Source organism: Syzygium oleosum, unplaced genomic scaffold (genome assembly GCF_021117445.2).
Source record: "Syzygium oleosum isolate NSW1041296 unplaced genomic scaffold, Sole_v2.1 Sole_v2.47, whole genome shotgun sequence".
Lineage (NCBI taxonomy): Eukaryota > Viridiplantae > Streptophyta > Magnoliopsida > Myrtales > Myrtaceae > Syzygium > Syzygium oleosum.
This window is the reverse complement of record NW_026607531.1, coordinates 954,181-961,616: the sequence shown is the minus strand read 5'-3', so window position 1 is coordinate 961,616 and position 7,436 is coordinate 954,181. Positions and strand designations below refer to the sequence as shown.

General features: G+C 39.9%; 1 pseudogene; it reads right to left on the bottom strand.

Moving 5' to 3' along the window:
- Nucleotides 1-3,547, bottom strand: LOC115668848 (probable aquaporin PIP2-5; annotated as a pseudogene).
- Nucleotides 3,548-7,436: the final 3,889 nt, after the last annotated feature.

The window sequence follows — 7,436 nt, the reverse complement described above, 5'->3', positions numbered from 1 at the left end:
GAGAGGACCAACAGAAGATAACCACGAAACAAAAGAGCGAATTCACATATGAATGTAGTGCACAGCATACAAAGAACAAAGACACAAATACATGTTCCCCACCTCATCATAACACAAGGATTTTCCATCTCTCTACAGATTCCACATTCCATGAACTTTCGAACACACGCATGACAAAAGCAAATCCTCCACCACCATGTGACTTTATCACAATCTCCTTCCAAATCTCTCTCTCTCTCTCTCTTCTTTTTGTTTTCTCTCAGCAGAGAACAAATAGAAGGAGGGCATTAATAAATTATGAAAATAGACTAAGGGTTGCTCCTGAATGATCCGAGGGCTTTAACTGCTCCTGCCCTCAATATGAACTGGTGGTAGAAAGCTGCAATGGCTGCCCCAATGAATGGTCCTACCCAGAAGATCCACAGAAACCCAACAAAAACAAAAGGGGCATTATCAGTGAACTGTAGTGATATGGGGAAAAATAGTAAATCTGTTTTTCTTTCTGAAAAATAAAAGAAAGAGGTAATTGAGCAATGAATTAATTAACTTGATCATCCAGCCTTATCCTTATTGTACATAACAGCAGCACCGATACTTCTCACCGGGTCGATACCGGTTCTAGTGATGCAAATGGTGGCCAAGTGAACCATAAACACCGTGCATTCGATTGGCAGAGAAGCCAAAACCCTTTCCAAGATTCATCCCATATAATAGACACACATCATAAGAAACAATTGTTCATGTTTGGGACAATCTTCAGATCCTCAGGTGCCTTTGTACTTTGCATCTCCTCCTGAATTAGTTCCTTCTTACGACGCACCTACAATAGCATGTTGCAGACAGCTCCTGTATACCCATAGCTGTCTGCGACATGCTATGGCAGGTGCTTGTAAGGAGGAGCTAATACGGAGGAGGTGCAAAGTATGAAGGCATCCGATGAGCTGATGAGCCAAAGAAGCTACATATGGTGGTGCGGATGGTGCACAGCTCTCTCCCAATTTCTACAACAGCACAAGCACAGCATTGTTCAGAATCCACTACAGAATGATCACGGTAAATGCTCGTGATGATATTCTATACTAAACGAATTTGGTACTTACCACATTTGTGTAATGTAATATCAAGCGTGCTTCTCCAGCATATCTAGAATCAGAGAAAAAAAAGGCACTTTAATCAAGACAATCAAAACCTTTCTTTCTAGAGGGTAGCAATGCAAATGCTAAGTGACAGCTGTCCTACTTCACAATTTGATGCCACGGAGATAGACTGGGGGTATCTGATTGGTAGATATGTTATACACGTATAAAGGACTAGCGAAGGAGAGGAGAATATGTTAGAAAATCCATCATATGCATCAGAACTTGTATGGAAGAAAGAATGAGACAGAAGAATCCCCCAACACTTTCATGTTTATCCAGGAGAGTGTTACTCAGATTAGCATTGTTGTGTGCCTAGTCATACCATTCTGCACGTGTTTTGCCTCAGCGGGAGGCTAAGTGGTCAGTTTGCCTATATCGTTCTACGAAACAAAACATGTGAACAGTACTACCAAGAAACTCACATTATATTGCTGGGAACCCAAGTGAATTAAAAGAAATCACACCACTATTCTTACAAGAAGGTCATCTTATATACTACATCTGCGACATTTTTTTTTTTTTGTATTTTGCTTTTAAACCCGATACATAATTCTACGAGCACAAGAAAAGAGGAATAAACTCAACGGATCGCATCTGCCCGTTTTTAGTCTGAAAAGGCCAGGCCGTATGATCGACGCTCTGGGAAAGAACCTTAATGGAGCCGAACCCTGGAGACCATGGAAAACACAACTAAGATAAGGAACACTAGCCATTCGCACAGTTTTCTCAATTAGCTCAACGCCAGAAACTACACCCATCAAAACCCTAAAACAAAACTCCATATCTGATCTCCATATCCAGATCTGAACAGGGAAAGAGGTGATTGCGCAAACATTTGGCGGGAAATATAAGATTACCACTTACCAGAGCGCAAGTTCCGGTGCGAAACTTGGTGCTGCTGGAGGGCGACGGCGGAGGCAGCAGCAATGCGCCGGAGAATGCAGCAGATCCGAGCTCGTCGGACAAAAACAACGAATCGGAGCCGCCGCCGACGAGCCTCCCGGAGGCCACGGCGGAGGCGACGGGCCGGAGAATGCAGCAGATTGGGAGCGAAGGCGAGAGAGACCGAGCGTCTTCTTCGTTCTTGACGAGAGGGGGGAAACCCAAGAATTTTGAAATATTATCCGTCCCCGTGGGATCCACCGCTGACGGCTCCACGTGTCAGGGCTCCACCGTGAGCGTCTTCTTCATTCTTGATGGTTTATCTTGTCGGTATTACAAAAGATTTCGACTTTTTTCATTTACCATACCAGCAAGAAACTAAATAGAGGGAAAAAAAAATTGCAAATTTCTGCTGTACGATTTTCAACTTCAAAACTTTTCTCTATAATTCGTCTGAAATGAGCATATCCTTTGTAAAATTGTATTAATTAATAAATAATTGAGCAAATAAAATGTCATCCCAAACTTCTCCGTCAGCCATAGATAGTAAAAACTTAGCCTATTAACATATATTGAGTACTAATTAAAGCTGATAGTATAACATATTCCGCAATTCTTCTCAATTAGAGATACCTTTCTCAACTCTTTACCTACAGTGGTAGTACTCCGACGAGAACGTATTTTATGTATCTATTGAATTAGCGGTGTGGAGGATTTAGTGAAACATAATTTACTACAGTGATTAAATGTTACAGCAATTTACAAATTCCTCTCTAAATCTTATATTGTGTCAACTCTTCTCAGTGATGCGCAAGATAGCAATTGCCTACAACATACTCATATAAAGGGACATACATACTACAGCATTAGTTATGATGTCATGGAAGTGGCTGAGAAGATGGTGTAGACTATCACGAATGTGCCGATGATCTCCGTGCCCAGCCCATCGAGAGTCTTGTACATGGCGGCAAGCACATTGGCTTCGCCGCCGTACTGTTCGTAGCATAACTTCTGGAAGAGCTTGACTAGGGCGAAACCACATATGGCCCCCAAGCGCTGAGCCAACATGCACATTATGGCTCGCACCATTGATATCTTCTGCGCTAAGAGCAGCCCGAATGTCACCATCAGGTTGATGTGACCACCTAAGTCATTCATCAATCAAATCAAAGTAGAAATTTAAAAGAAAACGATCGGCTAATTTGAAAGGTCGAAATATATCACTTGATTATGAAAAATAGACTGATGGATCACTTAAGATTCCGACGGTGCAGTAGACAAGGATGAAGATCATGCCGCCGAAGGCCTGGGAGATCCATGCATCGAGTCGACACCAACCTTTTTGGGGTCGGTCTGGCTATTGTACCCGATCACCGTCAGCACCGTGATATAGAGGAAGAGGAGGGTGGTGATGACCTCGGCGATGAGCGCTTGCCCAGCTCCACCGGGTCTATTAGTGGTGCCGGAGGCAGGTCAGGGTATTCCTTGGCCGAGAATGAGCCATGCTTTGCCACTTCCTTCATCATGCTCGTGTTCATGGCGACTGAGAGAGAGAGAAGAGAGATTTGATAGGGGTGTGTAGAGTTTTTCTTTTTTCTTTTGATTCTATTTGAGTAATGTTAATTTCATCGAAATTTATATGTCAAGTAAAACAACAAATGATGTTGAATACTTAAAGCTTATTCATAATATAACATATTATCGTTCAATGAATTAATCTTTTATACCATTCTCAATACGCCTACCCTTAACCCTCATTTAGTTGATTACTTTCTGCGTAAATCAGTTTTGTGATCTCATAGAGTTTGTTAGAAATATACTCATAATCAAAATAACGAGATTATGATATGAGTGATTCAGAATTAAACAATATATTTCTAATAGAATTATTCAATTATGCCTGCGTGAAATATTTGACACATATTTTTCTTTGAGTTTAATCATGATATTCTCCTTTGCATTCATCTGCAAGTGTTATTACATTTAGAACAATTTGTAGAATCATTTGATTGCGCGTTTCAGAAATGTAATAAATGACAATTAAATTATCTAACTTTGTTTGTATAAATAACAATCAAATTCTCTCTCTCTCTCTCTCTCTCTCTCTCTCTCTCTCTCTCTCTCTCTCTCTCTCTCTCTCTCTCTCTTATTTTGCTGCCGTGATCTTGATCCGTTAAGTCATTAGACAGCATTATTAAGCTTAATTTGTAATTGCCTGCGCATAGATGTTAAAGATGGACAATAGGATCGAGTTCCGTAACCTTTTTCCGTGTAGTTTTCTCGCAAAATTTGGGAAGCACCATGAAAAGAAACGAAAAAACCGGTCAATTCGGCGCGAGATCGCTTTTATCTTGCGAGTGATTTTCACTTGTTTCATCAAACTTCAGGTTGCCATCACCCGATCCATCAATCAAATTTGCTAATTGCGTGGGTTCTTTGTTAGTTTTCGTGCGCGACGCCTTTGCCAACGGGAGCTAGGCAGCTCGGAAGAAGCTAAACGTTCGTCTTCTGATAAAATAACAAGGTTCATGCATGTAGTGAAAATCGATTTCTTATGTGTACGTGCCACGTTATCTTTTGTCTTGGGGCAACTTCTGTGTATATTCAGATTCGTGAGCAGATGTGTAAATGCTATCGGCTGTGAATATCTTTAGCAGGCTTTAACGATCTGTGTTGCTCGTGAAGTCTCAACTTTGAGTTCAGGCTAGAAATCTGTCGTCACCGGCTCCATAAATAGCAAAATCTATGATGTTCCTCCTCTAGTGATGGTGAATACAACGTCCCTAATTAAACCACACGATCAAGGGTACCAAGTTACATGTCGAGCTCACTCATTTTGCAGTCTTGAATATTAAAGCACCAATGTAGAATGTATCATCTTATCGAGCTAGGGAAAAAAACTAATCTCTCTAGTACCCCTTCGCCCAAAGACATTATTGATGCAACAACATGTAATAAATCCAATTTCCATAACTTTCCTTAATGCTCAAATCATGCATTCGCATTTCTTTATATAGTGTCCGACCACATATTCTAGTAGGTGTCACCCTAATTGATGCATCCCTAAGTGATCAATTAGACTCAAATTTTTGCTGAAGAGGTGCATGCAGAGCTGCAGGAGGCTAGCAATTCCATTAACAAGTTGTTAGATCTCAACATGGAGATATCATCTTTTCCATAATTCTTTAGGTAATGTCACTGTGTTTTTACACAATATCTAGATGTTAAACATAACTAATGAGTCTTTTTCTTCCCTGGTTTTGAACCGAACATCTATATCGACTTAAATCGTAAAAAAAAAAAATGAATAGCTTGATGCGATCATAGAAATAAACTGATCTAACAAAGTTGAACAGAAACCACGCCTAAGCATGCAGATAAATCATGTTCATCCATGGGCCGGTCCATTGCAATTTTTTTTTTTTGTTTTAGGGCAAGCATAAACACTTTTGCTCCGGTGTTAGTACCGTCGTGATTAATAAAGGCCGCCAATTTTAGATTTCTCTATAGTTTTATTTTGGAAGCGAAATGGTTTATGTGGGTCAAATTGTGCTAACAAAGCCTTTAACTTCGTGAAAAAAAAAAAAAAGAAAAGAAAAATAAAAAGTTCAGCCCCGAGTTGATCGTACATGTGGATAAGTCTCCGGGTCGATTATTATTTACACTGATGATCTGCCGACGACATTGACAAAGATGCATGCCTCGATCACCCGAAACACGCACACGATTTCAACACCTCGAGCGGGCAAACATAACGAATCTCTCCAACTTCTTCCACGTTCGGAAAGGAAAATGGGGAGTGAAGCTTATTCGAATGGACTTGTCAGATAATTGGGATGGGATATGTGCACTGAAAGTCCTAAAATTTATCACAAAAGTACAATTGAGTCTTAAAACTCACAAAAAGTGCAATCAAAAACTAAAATTTGTTAGAATGGTGCAATCGAATCCTTCCGTTAACTCTGTTTTATTTGGCTAATGGTAAATATTGACGTAACTTTTTTTTAATATTTTCTCTCTTCCACATGGCAATGACATGCTTAAAACATGGTATACAAAGCTAAACAATGTCATTTTGGTCCAAATCTAATTTTTAATATAGGCGATGGTGGGGCAACGACGGCAAGGGCTGCAAAGCCCTCGCCACCTAGTTCTCTTTCTCCTTATTTATTTATTTATTTAAAATTTAATTTAAATAAAAATTGTATAAAAAGTCAGATTTGGACCAAAATGACATTGTTTTAGCCGTGTCATCACCACGTAGAAGAGAGAAAAGAAAAAAAAGTCACATCAGCATTTTCTGTCAATCAAGTTAGACGGAGTTAATAAAAGGATTTAATTGCACAAATTTTACAAGTTTTAGGACTTAATTGCACTTTTTTCAAGTTTTATGACTTGATTGCAATTTCGTGATAAGTTTTAGAATTTCCAGTGAATATATCACTTCCTTCTTGTTTTTTTTAGCTGAGCTGTGAGTGATATGTATGGGGTGGACGTCACGAGATTCTTTCTGAGTGTGTTTGGGATCATGCTGGAGTTGAGGATTCCGTGTTACCCTGCTCTCGGATCGCGTAAATCTCATACGAGGTATGTGAAATTTGATGATTGAAATGTGCCAAATCATGTTGTTATTCGCATGCATTCGAAACACCAGATGGAGTTCTTGTTGAGCTCGAATAACTTAAAAGAGTTCGATACACTTTGCAGTTATGAGTTGGTTGCTTGTTTTCTCTTATATAAAGGCCGTGGGGTTTGGGGGGTCCATAAACCCAGAAAGTTATGTGAAAGGTTCATCAGGAAATCCTATCCCCGCCCCCCAAAAGAATAAATTAAATAACAAGATAAAACAAAGACAATTGAGAACTGTACTTCGTAGCACAATCCTGTACTTCCTTGTAACGCAATTGAGAACTGCTTCTCTCCCTAATTTTAAGGTAAAGCACATCGGAACACTTTCAATAAAAAGTAGCAGTATCATATACCCACAACTTCAGACTTGCTAATGGCAACACTCAAATCTGGTAGTAAGCGTATTAGGTTAAGTTGCACAATAGGAACTGCCTGCTTCTGAAATTAGTATATACTACATACACATATAAGCAAATATAGTCGAAATTGAAGAAAGAAAATTTCCAGCAGTTAAGGACGCAGAAGAACTCGTAAGGCCAGCTGCTCCAGCATGTATCTCACTAACATATCACCATCTGACTGCAGAACCGGCGCGACCACATTATCTCTGGTGAAGGCAGTGACCTCGGCGGTGAAATCTGGCGACAACTTCATAGATTTCGAGAGGTAATAAAGAAATTGGTGAAGAACGAAGCAATGGTATCATTGTTGAAGCACTGGCCAAAATGAGATGTCGAAAGAGGTTCCTAACTATGACGGAGCATTCCAAGGATAACAGACCTTGAA